Below are 17895 nucleotides of genomic sequence, written 5' to 3' on the forward strand. Positions count from 1 at the left end.
GAAGGTTGGAAGGGAGGCTCCTAAACGAGGCTAAGGAAAAATTTTGGAGGGTGGTTGTAGCCGCTACAATAGGGCACAAGTTTGTATGTGTGTTACAGAGAAACCTAAAGCTTATGTGGGAGAATTGGGGTGTTGATATCTTGGCATGTTTACATTGAGGTCAATTACTTATATATCTTAGTTTTTAGTATATATCACATTATGTTGAGTTTAAGCAAAATGGTTAAGTAGTAGCAATAGTAGAAGGGCCCTTGGCCATCCTGTAGCCACTGATTCAATTTCATGCAGTCATAGTATAAATTTAGTTTTGAAAAATTACGTTTTCCCTACTGGTTCAACAACGCTGAGGTTTCTTCCATTGCACTATACTCGTCCAATTTCCATTGAGTTATCATAGAACCCTAACCCTACTAGTAAGATGTAGCCATTCCAAAAGTGAGGCCTTTAACAACCTGATTCATACTAGCATCTAGCTTATTTGTCAGTTTTTCAAGTTGCGATGCTCAAAAGTAATGTGTTTGTGTGTTTCTTCCCCAAACAAAATGGCATTCTATTTTCAATATTTGCCAAACTTTCTTGTCAAGATATTTGGTTTAAAGAAGCTCGTGTTGACCTCCCACGCTATGTTGAGAACATGGGGCTAAATAAGCACCAAGAAATATTTGAGCCCTGATTTTCACCAGATCAAAATGAATAAAGCTCTTTTCTATGCCACTCTGAAGTAGATTTAAAACATAATCCGCAAGTTTTTTCACTTTCTCTAGTAGCTGAAGTATGTAGGAATTGCATCAGCAAGTGTTCTAATGCTAAGGACTCAAGAATCCAAGGCCACCACCACCAGAGAAGACAATTTTTCTAATATAAACATGTTGTGCTTGGCTTCATGATAAAGAAAGATATATTCTGGGAAATTCTATGCATCAAATGATCATTCTGCTAATCCTGGTGGTGTTGCATCATTTCCATACACAACAATACATAATTTCTAATTCCAGAGAGGGATTTGCGTTAGTAAAGAAATTGGGGGTATATGGGGAGCTTGCTTAATGCAAGGGCTTATATAAAAGTTTTTTGAAACAATAAAATCTACAAATTATATCCTTTTGGAGAGTAGTTCCATACTTTGTGTCAGCATGATCGAGTTTTTTCGGGTCGAACTTGAATTCCAATTACATCTAGATGGGAAAAATGTATTGACTAGTTTCTTTCAAATTTACAATTAGTGCAGTTAGACCATCATTGTTCACGCCTATGTTTGACATGATACATGAAATTTCAATGGAACAAATGCATGCAGGATGAAGTTGAAGGATTCATAAAATTAGTATCTGGTAGAAATATGAAGGCCAGTGTAAGCTGGAGTATGCTTGATATTTTTTTCTATGCCTGACAACAAGATAAGCCTGCACCTACCCTATCCTAAGTTTCAGAGCAGCAAGGAATAGGGAAGCAGGCTTTTGAACACACTAGGAAGTTTCCTCTTTATTTACATCCCTATTTTTCAAATATGTGTCATCATGCATGCAACGTCTCCTTTGTATAGACCTTCATTCTTCTTTTGAGATTATTTTATCTTGACTGCCATTGTTCATGAAACTACAACAACTATAAATTGTTTTGCTTACTATTATGTATGAGGTAATTTGGTAAGATTTCCATTATTAATGAAGATGAGTGCTTAATAAATTCATCGCTGAAGGATTCCATCTTGATATGCAGTTCAATATCCTTCTCACATTTTTCTCCTGTGATGTGCATAATAAGACAAAAACTTTCTTCGTATTAAAATGAATCCTCGATCTTGCGTGAGGAGAGTATTGTCTATCACGCTATTTAGGTCCATGATTACAGAGATGTACTAGCGAAAAATTAGAGTTTTTAGCCAGGTGAATTTTTTATGCCCGACATATGATTATATGAGAGCTAACGAAGTTGTTAAGATTAAACATTCAATTTGTTAAGATTAAAGTCATTATCACATATCTACACGAGTCATTTTTCAGTTACTCAATATACGGTGATCCTTCATGGTATCATGTTGAACACCAAGATTGAATTGTCATTTATGTATTTTGAGCATCATACTCCTAATTGAGGCTTTCCTTATTTTGTTCGTGTTGTTTCTCTTGAGAATTAAAGTGAACTGGAAGATATGAGTTCTATCTTAGGTTTCGATGTATATGAGTTGTATGTTTTGATGTATTTTTTTATAAATGAAATTAGTAAAGGGAAGTTTAGATTAAGATCAATTTAATGTTGGATGGAAAAATAATCTATGAATTTATCAAAATTTCAAGAAAATCTGTTTTAAAATATTATTTATTAACTAATAATCACTCAATATGGAAATTATGGATTACATGCATTAATAATTGTGTTGAAAATGGCTTAAAACTTCATCCACTATATTATTATTAGTATTATTTTGATATTGCTTTGTCCATCATATTATTATGTTTTATTATTGCTTTATTTCTTAACCTAATGCCAGTGCAGGTTCGAAATACCACCATATTATTATCTTTTGTTATTGCTTTATTTCTTAACCTAATGTCAGTGCACATTCTAAATACTTCTTGCATATAGTTGCTTATATTGTTGGCAAGTTGAGAATTCACAAGCCTTGAATTGATGTGTTTTAGATGTTAGTAGGAAAAATGGGGCATAATCACTCAACTACAACCAACAATTTAGACTTTAGAGGAATTAATGACACAAACTAGAATAATTTTTTTGTAGTCTATTTTATCTCACCAACAATATCAAGAATTAGGCAAAATAACACAAAAGCCATTGTAATAGTTCGTCGCCCATCTTTCACAAACAAAACAAGAATTATAATAAGAAATATATCATTGGTGAGTCACAGACATGGTTTCTTTCACAAACAAAACAAGAATTATAATAATAAATATATCATTGATGAGTCACACACATGGTTTCTCAAAATGACAATGCTATGGAAATGTTTACTTATTGTAAATGTCTTTCGTAAATGTGATGGTGGCTTTTCAAATATAATGTCAACGGAGTGAAATGTTCGCATGTAAAATTGTGAAAATTTTGATTATTATTTTGAAATTCTATATTTAAAATTAAACAGGGTATAAGATTTAGAGTTTTTTTTATTACAATTTTTTTGTGCATGTAAAATTTTAATAAAAATGAATATTTGCTTGTCATTGTTATGGTGCATGTAATTAAATTTATTTAGTTATTTGTATTTTATAAATAAAAATTTATGATTATTTGTATTATTAATTTTTTTTTTTTTTTTTTTTAAATGATGTAGTTGATTTCAAATTTTAAAATTTAATTATGAGTTTATTTTTTGCTTTACTTTTGGGGAGATGATTTTCCCAAATCTTCTATTCCTTCGCTGTACCTTTACCCTTTTTAGACTATTACTAATAATAAATATCTTCTATTATAACTTTCCAGGCGAACCTGAAAATATCGAAACACAGTGATTCGATTTTAAAGGTTGGTGAAACGTCCGTCCCTTCCGGAATAATTATTGAACGAAAAGGGCGAAGTGTGAGAGAATGTGTAACTTTTTACGTTGAAAGCATTGCGAGAATGATAAATTCATTGATTAAAGAGAGACCAATTATTTATCGTTCAACGAAAAGCGCGAAGTATACGCTCAGGTTCATAGCATTGCGAGAATGATAAATTGATTGATTAAAGAGAGAGCAATTATTACCTTCTCGTCATCATCACGGGAGGGGAGGGGAGTAGAAGCATAGAACGTGTTTTCAGAAAGAGTCTTTGCGTTCTTTTCTCTTTTCCATTTATGGGTTATCATTGTTTTGTTTCTTTTCTCGTAGGGTCAATGCTGTGCCGTAAGTGGAGATATGGTGACCATGGACACCAGATAAAGCTTTACTCCCATCTTTTTTTAATTTAAATATTTTAATTATAATTTATTAACCATTATGATTCTTTTTTAAATAAGAAAATTTATTAATACAAAGTATTTTGTAAGAGTGAATAAACCAGTTTGACTATGCTATGTTTTTTTATTTTTTGGGATTTTAATACAGAAAATATAATTGTGATTTTTTATTATTCTTTACAAAATAAACCAGTTTGACTATGCTATGTTATTTTTTTTTTTTAACCAGTTTCACTATGCTATGTTATTTTTTTTTTTTTAAACCCCAAAAAATTATAATTGTGATTTTTTATATTTTTTACAAAATACACCAGTTTGACTACGCTATGTTTTTTAATTTTTATGGGATTTTAATAAAAAAAAGTATACTTGTAATTTTTTATTATTCAAAATGAAGTTTGGACGAATTAAAAAGTTTAAACTTATTATTTCGAGAAATATAAAATTTACATAAAAATATTATTGAAAAAATTAAAAAGATGTAATAATTAAATAACATAAAAATTTAAATAAATTATTTCATTTGATATAGTTTTTTTAATATTGATGATTTTATATTTTCATTTTTAAATAATACACAGTAATAATTATTTAATATCCATCTTTTTACTATTTAAAAATAAATTATATCTATATATATATATATATATATATATTATATATTTTTCATATTTTGATTTAAAACTTATATTTTATGTAGAAATAAATTAAAATAAAGGAACAAAAATTATGAGGCAGCTATAAAGATTTTAATAATTTTTTTTGGTTGTACTTTTATTTTGATATTGAGTTTAAAGTGAAAGTGGAGAAGATAGGGGAGAAATTTTATAAAGTTGTTTCCAATATTTTGGAATGGTATAATTTTTTTTTAAAGATTATTCTATTTTGATATTGAGTTTAAAGTGAAAGTGGAGAAGATAGGGGAGAAATTTTATAAAGTTGTTTCCAATATTTTGGAATGGTATAATTATTTTTTAAAGATTATTCTATTTTATTACATTGTAAGATTGAGAAAAATATTATTTTTATTATTTACTTTTTTTTGGAAAAATTAAACATAATTTATATATTTTTAATTATTTATTAAATCAAATATTATATTATATATTTATTTTATTTATTAAAAAAAAATATTTATTTTTTATTATTAGATTTAATTAATTGATTTTTTTTGTAATTAGATTTAAATTTTATTATATTTTAATAATCAATTAATAACATTAAATTTAAAAATTTTACATTATTATATGTTTTTAAATATTAAATAATTAATTGTGAATAAGAAATATTTTTAATTAGTTAAAAATAATATTAAATATTTTTCAAGAATAAAAATAAAAAAATATATTTTTATAATAAATTATACAAATTTTATTTTATTATTATTTTATAATAATAAAGATTATTTTAAACATTATAAACCTTAAAATAAATATTTCAAACCCTAAAATAAATATTGTTGACCATGGTTGTTTTCCATATTGAGACAATCCTTGGCAAAATGCAATGTTGGACCATGGTTGGCCATGATTGATTTTCATATTGAGACAATATTTGTCACAATGCGACGTTGGACCATGGTTGACTATTGTTAACCATGATTGATCATGGTTGATTTTCGTATTGAGACATTCTTTGTCACAATGTGACATTTGACCATGGTTGACCATGTTTGATTTTATAAAACATTGTTGACCATGGTCAAGACCATCATAGTTGATCATGATGAAAGAGATTTTAATGTACCTTCCATTTCATGGATGCTACCAAAGATATCAAAGATCGGATTATGGTGTACCTTGCTATGGGAGCAAAGGTTTCTTCATAGTCAATGCCTTCTTCTTGAGAGAAGCCTCGAGCCACAAATCTTTCCTTTAGTTTGTCAATGCTTCCATCGACAAAGTGCTTTATTTTATATAACCATTTGGAGGTTACCACTGACTTGTTATCTGGTCTTGGGACAATTTCCCAAACTCCATTCTTCATGATAGATTGGTACTTTTAATTCATTGCATCTTTCGATTCTTGATGTTTGGCTACTTTTTCAAAGGCAGAAGGTTCTTATTCAATGAGATTTGATATGTATGTTGCATATCCTGAGTATCTTTTTGGTTTCTTACTTTCCCTGAAGGTTTGGTTTGGCGTGTGACCTTATGCTTCTTGAAGAGTGGATGTTAACCAGTAAGGTATTTTCCTTCCTTCGGGGTATGGTGATAGATTCATTGGGACCTTCTTCTTCATGGTGACATATTTCTTCTTCATTAGATTCTTCCTCTTCAAACATAGGGATATCCTCTTCATCAGAATCAGATGGGAGATCCTTGGATTTCTTGAAGGTAATGCTTTCATAAAAAATTGCTTCTCTACTTAATTCTATTTGGAGTCCTTCCTTTATGTAGATTCCTTAGGCTTTGGAAGATTTGTTGTATAAAAAAAAAATTCCCTTCTTTCTTGTAGGATCTAGCTTCTTCCTTTTGTCCTTGGGAATGTGGATATATACTAGACATCCAAATATCCAAAGATGATCAATATTAGGTTTCTTTCCAGTAAAGACTTCTTCAGGAGTTATATTGCCAAGAGACATGTGAAGAGTTCTATTTTGAATATATACTACAGTTTTGATTTCTTCTCCCCACAAGAATTTTGGTAAATCTTGATCATGGAGGATAGCCTTGACACTTTCCACTATAGCTCTATTCTTTCATTTAGCTACTCCATTTCATTTAGGGTTATAGGGAAAAAGGAGCTCCCTCTTAATACCAAACTCTTTATAGAAAGTTATAAGTTCTTTTGAAGTGTATTCACCTCCATTATCTGATTTGTTGTTGCTCCCAGAGACAGCCTCAGAATTCTTATAAGACCAGTGCCTCGACACATCTAGGTTTTGTGTGTCTCATATGATTCTCTAGAAATTTGAAACATCACACACACACACACACACACACACACATATATATATGGAATGGGTTGGTTCATTCATCTAAAGGAGTAAGCCATGAATTTCTGGTACTTCTTCACATATACAAATCACATAAATATATGCATAAAATAGTGGAGGCTGAGTAGTTCAAGGACCTGCAATTTAATAAGATTTGACCGGGCAATGAGAGAGGATAAGGAGAATGAGTAACTCATCACATAGAGCTTGACGCATCAATAATTCTATACTTAATACATAGAGTTCGAAGCATCAAGAATTTCTACACTTATCTGAGTTACAGGTGGATATAATGGACAAAAGAGAGACTGGGTACTATGCTTCATGAAGTGCAACTTTAAAGATATAATTTCAATAGTCCATATAGGCACATGCATTAACAAGTCGATATAAATGAATCTGTGAGGAAGTTTGAAATATTTATAGCAACTAGGATTACATGAATTTAGAGAAGAACATGAACACAATGGATTTTAACAGAGGGAGAACATATTGTAGTACTCGAAGGGGGAATCTCCACCATTTCCTTGATATTCTAAAAGGTATGTATATTAAAGTCATACATCTTGAAAATACATGTAGTTCTTTCTTAAGAATTATGAACCTCTATAAAGTGTCGCTTCCCTATTTATCTGGAGAGGGGAGCGTTTGAACATTCATTACAAAAAAATATCTTCTGCCAAATCTCAGTTGTCAAATCGGCTAGTTGTCTTGGCCAGGGATGGCTCTGTGGCCCAAAAATATTACAAAATATTAATTTCCTCATAAAAGGGCGGTACATTACAGGATAACAAATCAGTCAATGATCAAATGAACCCATCCCTGTGATCGTCGTTGCTTCAGGTTGAATTTTTCTCATGGTCTGGCCTCCTGTGTTACTCAGCCGACTCCCGTCACTTCTTCCTTTACTTCTTGAACCATTCATCCTTTAAAGCTGGGAGTGGGCACTATCAGTTTCATGCTGCAATACTGAAGCAGAGGACCCCTAGGCGGTACTTCGTCTTCCCTCTGTATGGGGGCACCATGCTGGATAATCAAGTCCTCCCAAGCTTCCAAGTCCTCATTTACTTTTGTCAGCATCGACCCAGATTTCATGTCACAAGGGGCCTATCTGGGTCTGTCCATGCCGAGTTTGAATGCTCCATCTCCTTTATTAAATGCCATAGCTGCCAACCCACCTCGCCTTTAAAGTTTTGCACTACCTGGTCGTGGAGTTCTCGCATCTGGATTTTCCATTAAAATCCTTTATAGGACAGGGCCTTCAGATCCACTCCAGCCCCTTTTGCTTCATGTGACCAGGGGTTATGACTAGGTGTTTAGTCCTCGAGTGCTAGGGCCTTTGGACTCCCCTCTGGGGGTCTTCTTCCTTTGTTACATGGAATCCCACACACCGATAGTTTATAATGCTTACCTTTGATATCTCCCATTGACCCTTGTGATCGCCGATTTGCGAGATTGGGCCCACTTGGGGTATCGCAATATACAAGAGAGAGGGCCTCTTTACCTCCTTTCATAACGTTGGTTGATTTGTCCAAACACGGGACTTCAAGAAAGGAGGATGCATAAACTATCTTTCACATATTGCAATCACAGGTCGGAAGGGACTTCGACAGAGGAGGGACCTTTTCTTTGTGTGATTGTTGATTGTCGATTTGCGATGGGTGATGTCATCACTGCCACCTGTCACTTTGTGAAAGGTGACACATGTCACCCGGAAATGCCCCCTTAGGACCCTGAAAATGCCAGATCAACATGCCAAGTGTCCTTTGTACCGCCATGTCATCTTCGTACTACCACATCATGCTGACATTCGTTGCCCTATGTCATTATTGGATCCAATGGTGCTCTGCCACGTGGCTCCCCTAGAGGAGAGAGAAAAGGGCCCATACGCCCTTGGCTTTTCTTTGAATTTCTTTATTAAACGAAATCAGCCCCTCCTTATGCTTTAACACTGAGGGCCCAAATCTCAGTGACTTTAGTGTTATCGGTGATTACAGATCACTGGTTTTTTTGTCCTCCTCTATTTGTTGCTTTGAAAGACCCTGATATGCAGGATCGTCGATCTATGGGATACCAATCTTGTGGGAAGTCTAACATGCAGGACCTCTAACCATGGATAAGCCGATAGAATGTGCCCAAAACCCTTTGATTTGTGATGTGCGATATCGACGACTGGTCGGTCACATATTTCATTGTTTTCCCCTGTCCTTGCTTCAGAAAAGCTCGATTGCAATTTGTGATGAGCCTGACCCTTGCCCTTTTTTCCTTTGTTTTCTAGCTTTTAGAGGGTATCTTCAATCTACACTAACTTCTGATCCAGAAGTCCATTTTTGGACTTCCACCTACTGTTAGAAAGCTTATTTTGAGAACTATCCATTGGAGAGGGTATGATTTAGGTTTGAGAGCCTCTGTGTCTTGGAAGATGGCTGCAAACTTCTTTGTTATTTGGTACTCATTATACAATGGAACTTTATTTTCAAAAGGTGACAACATTGGCTCCACCTGGGGACAGTGGCTTGCTAGCAAGGTGCTGAGAACCTGCAGACCAGTAGCCTCCTTTTCATTGGGCATGGAGTCATCATAAAAACTAAAAAATTAACTGACTAACTTCAAACTGACTAAAAGATTATAAGATTTACTAACTGACTGACTTACATAGCTAAAAACTTTTAAGAAAAATAAACAAATTTAACAGCACATCACCAAAGTCTTAGGGCCTTCTCCATATCTACTGAAAATATATATACTAGGTGATCTCTTCTCTCCAATGCAGCCAGTTAAGAAAATGGCTACTTGACTGAGTTCTGCTCATACCTCTTATGAGCAAGAAGGAGAAGAAAGGGAGTGGCAACTCAAAATTCAACTGATTCTGAAAACCAACCTTCTAATGACACCATCTCAACATCAGGGTACTGGACCTTATTCCATTGTTCTCTAGAAATTCAGCAATTAAAACCATCATGTACCTCATAAAATCTTAGGACAAAAATTTTAATATGTGTCCCCAACTTGGTAATTGATGCTCAGCTTTTTTAATCTCCTTCATGAACCTTATAATTAAGTTAGCGAACTCCCTACCTACTTCTATAAATCATTTGATCTGTTTTATAATCAGCTCAGAGTCTCCACGCACAGTTAAGCATTCAATATTCACATTCCTTGTTGTTTGTATCCCAAGGATAAATGCTTCATGCTCTACCACGTTGTTGGTTGCTTAAAACTATGGCTTGGATGAGAGGGGTATAAATCTTCCCTCAGGAGGTACCAACAATACTCCTGCTCCATTTTCCTCTTTGTAATTTGCTCCATCAAAGTATAAATTCCACACTTGGTTTTCATCTATGTGTTGGTGTTCTAACTGTCTTGTTAGGAGTACTGATGTTTCCTCTAAGATGGTCTTGTCTTCTTCTAGGAACAAGCAGGAGAGGTCGCTTTCTTTTCCATGCATTGGAGAGTTTTTAGAATCTTCAACTGGGGTCACAGTTTGTACAAATTTGGACTCTTTATACAACCTCCTTTCTTCACCTCCAAAATTGGGAATAGTGGCATAAGTTAGATCTAATTTTATAGATCCCCCCACCTTGGAACCCCAAGACCTAGATAGGAGCATGCTAAATCGAGGGGGAACATGTGCCACTACTATGTCCATCACTACGCTCTTTATAGGGATCTGAGCCAGGTTTACCACCAGATATTTTATCATTCCCACGCATTTGACCCTCTCAGAGTCAAAGGAGTATAAGTCCTTGTAAGGTTTGGTGATCTGCAAGCTAAGTTTTTCCATCACAGCTAAGGGCATGAGGTTATGTGAGGCTCTAGAGTCCAACATATAGTTATGCAATAAGAGGTCATTAATTACTAGGGTCACATAGAAGAGTGTAGTGGAAGAATCAAGTTCTTCAACATGAGGCCCAAAAACAACCATTGGTATTTCTTCTTGAAGTTTTAAACAGTCATGGTTCTGCACTGAGGTGGATGGGAGCATGAATTGAGAGATTTTAGCTTTATAAGTGGACTGCTTTAGAAGCTCGATCATAGGAACAAGAATCTTTACCTTTTCAAGCTCCTTCTAAAGATTGAATGTAGGTTGAACTTTTTCTATACCTCTTGGCTCTGCTTCTCCTTCCATACCACTAACAGTTTTTAGCAGAACAAGTGCCTCCTTTTCTGTGTGTCCCTCAAAACTATTCCTTTTTTTATTTGAGGATACTTTTATCTTGGAAGAGTCAGGATTCAACTTACATTTCCCTTCATCTGGTACTAGGGGAATATTTTGGGGAACAATTCCCTCTTGTTGTTCTAGTTCCCTCGACCTCCTTTTTTAAGATCTTAGATCATACCTTTGGTGTAGTTGTGCATGCATGAAATCCGCAAATCGTTTACAATAGTAATCTAATTCCTCCTCATTTGTTGTTGCTTCTATATCTTGGCTAGTCTCCTGGTGAGCCATATTTTCATGTTCTTCTTCAGAGAAAGCGGAATACATGTTTCCCTGCGTCTAATGTGTATCCGAAGATTGTTCATCGGGGTCATCTTCTAAGTATAGAGGATGACAGATATGATCAATTTTTTCCTTTCTTTCCCTTGGAAGTATCTATAATGGAGGCCTTCTATATTGTGGGTTATAACCCGGTTGTTGTCTTGAGCATTCTATTTGGAGAGACTCTTGTTCTCAAGTTCAATCTTCCCAACCGTATGTGATAAACTCCTGATGAGTTTATCTAGTTCATCCCACTTTAGATCTGGTGATTCTTTAGCTTGACCAGAGGATGATGCTTCCTCTTTCCCTTTTTTATTCTCAATAGGTTCCTTCTTTCCTCTTGACTTACCTGCTGAGGTGAAATTTTCTTCCACCTCAAGCGCATAGTCTTGGAGTTGATGTAAAGTGAGAGGCTTCCTTTCTCTTAGGGTAAAACCAAATTCAAATATAAAGGCTCCCAAAAAAGCTACTCGAGCAACAGCTGGAGGAGGCTTTATCTCACTAGGCAGGTTGTTATACTTCTTCTTGAACCCTTTTTATGAATTCTGAAATATCCTCTTCGGGCTTCTTCCTTATAGCATTGAACTCTATGAGGACATACTCATGACTTCTCTTTTCACCCCATTTTTGTGTGGAAGAGTTTTCGAGTTCCTCCCAGGTAGTGATGGATGCATTGGGTAGGGATTTAAACCAATTCCTGGCCTCTCCATCAAGGGATTGTATAAAGAGTCTCAGGACCACATCAAGTTGTTCTAAATTTATAAGCTTAACGAAAACACAGAAGGTTTCAATGTGTCTCTGTGCAGTGCTTTCATCCTCCCCATTGAATCTAGGAAAAAGCTTTAGGTAGTCCTAAGGCATGGCACTTAGAGGTTGAGGTAAATCAAGAGGGGAGTATTTATTCAGTAATAAACTCAGAACAACCATCTGAATTAATGGATGAGGATTGAGATTTTCTAGAGGAACTTGGGCCAGACCCACAGTGGTTGGAGTGGCTAGATTGAGAGCAGGGTACGTAAGGATCTTAGGAGTAAATTTTGAGCAGTGAGTGACAATGGGTTGGGAGTTGGATGAGGAAGCTTCAAAGATGGATGAGACGGTAGCACAGGTAGTATGAGTTTTCTCCTTCGAGACTTTCCTAAAAATTAATTTCTCTGGGTCAAATACATACGGGGTTTTCTGCTGAGAGATATTTGAGCGCGCGTAAGGCCTTTTAAAAGCTAGGATGATAAATGACAATGGGGTTTGTGGAGTCGCCAAGGTGATGTAGATGCAATCACAACGCCCTTGCTCACCTACACAAAGAGTGCTCAACTTGTCAAATCCTAGGGGGGAAATCCTTCAATAAGTTCCCCGGAAATGGCGCCAAAAGATGTTGTTGCTCCTAGAGACAACCTCAGATTGCTTACAAGACTAGTGCCTCGACACATCTAGATTTTGTGTGTCTCATATGATTCTCTAGAAATATGAGACATCACATATATTTTACATATATATATTTAAATGGAATGGGTTGGTTCATTCATGTAAAGGAGTAAGCCATGAATTTCTGGTACTTCTTCACATATAGAAATCACATAAATATATGCATAAAATAGTGGAGGCCAAGTAGTTCAAGGACCTGCAGTTTAATAAGCTTTGACCAGGCAATGAGAGAGGATAAGGAGAAGGAGTAACTCATCACATAGAGCTTGAAGCATCAATAATTCTATACTTAACACATAGAGCTCGAAGCATCAAGAATTTCTACACTTATCTAAGTTACAGGTGGATATAATGGACAAAAGAGAGACTGGGTGCTATGATTCATGGAGTGCAACTTTAAAGATATAATTTCAATAATCCATATAGGCACATGCATTAACAAGTCGATACAAATGAATCTGTGAGGAAGTTTGAAATATTTATAGCAGCTATGATTACATGAATTCAGAGAAGAACATGAACATAATGGATTTTAATAGAGGGAGAACATATTGTAGTACTCAAAGGGGGAATCACCACCATTTCCTTGATATTCTGAAAGGTTTGTATATTAAATTCATACAACATGAAAATACATGTATTTCTTTCTTAAGAATTTTGAACCTTTGTAAAGTGTTGCTTCCCCCTATTTATCTGGAGAGGGGAGCATTTGAAAATTCATTACAACAAAATATCCTCTGCCGAGTCACAGTTGTCAGATCGACTAGCTGTCTTGACCAGGGATGGCTCTGTGGCCCAAAAACATTACAAAATATTAATTGCCTCATTAAAGGGAGGCACATTACAGGATAAAAAATTAGTCAACAATCAGATGAACATGTTAATAAAATATCTTCGTGCCCATCCTTGTGATCGTCATTGCTTCAGGTTGAATTTTTCTCACGGTCTGGCCTCCTGTGTTACTCAATCGACTCTCGTCGCTTCGTCCTTTACTGCTTGAACCATTCATCCTTTAAAGTTGGGAGTGGGCACTATCAATTTCATGCCGCAGTACTGAAGCAGAGGCCTTGTGGGCGGTACTTCGTCTTCCCTTTGTATGGGGGCACCATGCTAGATAATCAAGTCCTCTCAAGCTTCCAAGTCCTCGTTTACTTCTGTCAGCGTTGACTCAAATTTCGTGTCACAAGGGGCATGTCTAGGTCTATCCATGCTGAGTTTGAATGCTTCATCTCCGTTATTAAATTCCACACCTACAGACCCACCTCGCCTTTAAAGTTTTGCACTACCTGGTCGTGGAGTTCTCTTATCTGGATTTTCCATTAAAAGCCTTACAGGATGGGGCCTTCCGATCCACTCCAACCCATTTTGCTTCATGTGACCGAGGGCTATGACCAAGTGTTTAGTCCTCGAGCGCTAGGGCTAAAAGACTCCCCTTCGGGGGGTCTTCTTCCTTTGTTACATAGAATCCCGCACACCTGTGGTTTATAATGCTTGCCTTTGATATCTCCCCTTGAACCTTGCGATCAATGATCTGCAAGATTGGGCCCACCTGAGGTATCGCAATCGCAATACAAGAGATAGGGCCTCTTTACCTCCTTTCATAGCGTTGGTCGATTTGTCCAGACACGGGCTTTCAAGAAAGAAGGATGCATAAACTATCGCATCTAGGAAGGTCTTTCGCATATCACAATCGCATGTCGGAAGGGACTTTGACAGAGGAGAGACCTTTTCTTTGTACGATTGTCGATTGCTGATTTGCGATGGGTGACATCATCACTGCCATGTGTCTCTTTGTGATAGGTGACACATGTCACCTAGAAATGCCCCCTTAGGACCCTGAAAATGCCAAATCAGCATTCAACGTGTCCTCCATACCACCATGTCATCTCCATACTACCACGTCATGCTGACGTTAGCTACCCCATGTCATTATCGAATCCAATGGTGCTCTGCCACGTGGCCCCCTGGAGGAGAGAGAAAAGGGCCCATTCACCCTTGGTTTTTCTTTAAATTTATTTATTAAATGAAATCGGCCCCTCCCAATGCTTTAACACTGAGGGCCCGAATCTCGGTGATTTTAGTGTTATCGGCAATCGCAGATTGCTAGTTTTCTTTGTCCTCCTCTATTTGTTGCTTTGAAAGACCCTGATTTGCAGGATTGTCGATCTTGCGGGAAGTCCGACATGCGGGACCTCCATCCGTAGATAAGCTGATAGACTGTGCCTGGGACCCTCCGATTTATGATGTGCGATACTGGGGATCGCCCAATTGCAGATTTCGTTGTTTTCCCCTTTCGCTACTTCAAAAAAGCCCCGATTGTGATTTGTGATGAGCATGACCCTTAGCCATTTTTTCTTTGTTTTCCGGCTTTCACAGGGTATCTTCAATATTCACTAACTTCTGATCCATGAGTCCATTTTTGGACTTCCACCTACCGTTGGAAAGCTTATTTTGAGAACTATCCATTGGAGAGGGTCCAATTTAGCTTTGAGAGCCTTTGTGGCTTGGAATATGGCTGCAAATTTATATGTTATTTGGTACTCTTTGTACAACTATAACTTTGTTTTCAGAAGGTGACAACATGATCTCAGGATCTTTATCTTTCTTTCTGTAAGATTTTCTACCTCTTTCTTAAATTCTTGAATTTTTTTGAAAACTTCATCCTTTGTCTTAAGTAGATAAACCTAAGTTTTTCTTAAATGGTCATCGATGAATGTAACATAATATAGATGACCTCTAAGAGATTTGGACATAGTCCCACATACATCAGAGTGAATGAGATCCATAATCTCTTGGGCTCTAAATGTTCTGTTAGCAAATGGTTTCTTTGTACTCTTTCCCAGGGCACAACCTTTGCAGACTCCTTCATGTTCTTCTTTCATATTTGGAATTCCATTTACAATGGAATTTAGGGTTTGTAGAATTTTTTAATAAAGATGGCCCAATCTTCTATGCCATAATTCACATGGGCTTGTCTGAATGTGGACAAGTGATTGATTTTGACGAGATGCAAATCTGTGTAGTCTACCTTCTCTAACTCCACTAACTCTAGCTTTTCCAATGCTTAAATATTTGGCCCAAACTACTGCTTTACCATCAATAAAAGCAACTCTATCCCCCTTTTCTTCTAGAGATGAAACTGAAATTAGATTTTTGTACAAATCTGGAACATATAATATGTTGTTGAGATGAATGTTACCTCCACCTTCTAATGCAATTGATGTTGATTCAATTCCTTTGATATGATAGCTTTTTTTGTCACCTAGCTCCACTAAGTATGAAGATTTACCTTTAGACAAGGTCTTGAGTTTCTTGTGATAATCGGTCATATGTCTTGAAGCTTCATTGTCTATTACCCATATTTTTTCATCTTGGAATGTTCCGCATAGAGTTGAAAAAAATCCTTCATTTCTTGAATCTTTTGGATCTTGGGAAGAGAATAATTAACTCCATATTGTTTTGAAGTATTGCTTGATTAGTCTAGCTAAAGATGAGCACTTCTTTACCAGCTTTTCCATGATATAGTTGATCTCTTTCTAGCCCTCTTTGAACCATAGCTCTGATACCATGTTGAAGAATCTAAGGAAAATTATGACTTAGAGATTCTTCTTTAACTTATTGATAACATGTGTGTTGTCTTTCTTCTTTAATATGCTTATCTTTGTTATGTTAGTGATTTCATCAAACATTTATCAAAACAGAAGATCAATAGTAGAACGAGTGCACAATATGTTGGCTCCAAGATAGGGCAAAACCTCTCCTCTTGAGAGTAAAACCCTTGAATCTCTTCTTATAGATTTTTAGTAGATGAATACCAAGACCCTTGGCAAAACTTTTTACTAAGGATTACCTTCAATACGCTTGTCAATATCCCTTGCACTATATGGTCTTTTTTTCATAGTCTTTTGTCTTTATGACATTGTACTCTTTCTGACTTCAACCTCCTTATACATTCATCTTTTTATCACCACTCATTGCTTCTTAGCTAGATCATCTGAACTTCACTGAAAGGCAAACTTTATCATGAGACAGACTTGGATCTGGATTTCACCAAGGCACTGCGGTTCTGTGTAGACTTCACTGGGAGAATATATATGCCTCAACAAGAGATTGTGTATGCCTAACCGAGAGACTATAGTTCTGTGTAGACTTCACCGAGAGAATATATATATCTCACCGAGAAACTGTGGATGCCTAACCGAGGGACTATATTTCGAAGTAGACTTCACCGAGAGACAGTGAATGCTTCTTCACCAAGAGATTGTGGTTCTGTGTATACTTCACCAAGAAACAGTGTATGCTTCTTCACCAAGAGACTGTGGTTTTGTGTACTTCACCTTCGCTTTTCCTCTTCCGAAATCATCCAAAGTGCTATTCTTGAAATGTCACTCCATGCGTTATACATATAGGTCATTGTTGGCATCCATTAAGCTGACATGTGAGCCATAATTTAGGTCGACTTATCAAGGAGATCGTTGTGTTTTTCATTTAGTCGACTTGCAAGGGATAGTGACACTAGGTTTATTGAAGCGTAAATCCTTTGACATGAATGTAATAATACTTATGTTTAAGACACAAATCCTAAAGACATCAAGAAGATGTCTTTGTCTGATGGTAAATACATCTTTCTCATGAAACCCATGATGCAAGGAACAATAAATGTCTCTTGTCATAATATTATATTTTACATGTCATAATGAAAACCGAACCTAGTTACGTTTTCTTCAACATAGTCCTCACTTTAACGCTTATCCAAATGATTATTATTATTATGACACAATTATTTTAATATGTAATTTATCAATCCCTACAATGAAATTTATTATCTTTCATATATATACCATATGTCGATGGAAGCCCTCGAAACCCTAGGGCCTCGGGCACAAAACCATACGACATTACCAATACGTAAGAATTTTATTTATTCTATACAACTAGGGGGAAAACCTATTTCCTTTATAGCTCTAGTTCATTTGAACGTATTTAAACATGTCTATTAAATGACAAATTTCATTATATCCCACAATTTTAATGTTAAAAAGAGAGAGGGGGATTTCGTCTCATTCCAATATTCTAACATACCTACCAAGTCATTCCTTTTACAAGTCCTATGATGTATTATGTGATTCCACCACCCAAGTAATTGGAACGCCA

The sequence above is a fragment of the Pinus tabuliformis genome, chromosome J (genome assembly GCF_031772625.1).
Source record: "Pinus tabuliformis cultivar Carrire ecotype Pingquan chromosome J, CPIR1, whole genome shotgun sequence".
Taxonomy (NCBI): Eukaryota; Viridiplantae; Streptophyta; class Pinopsida; order Pinales; family Pinaceae; genus Pinus; species Pinus tabuliformis.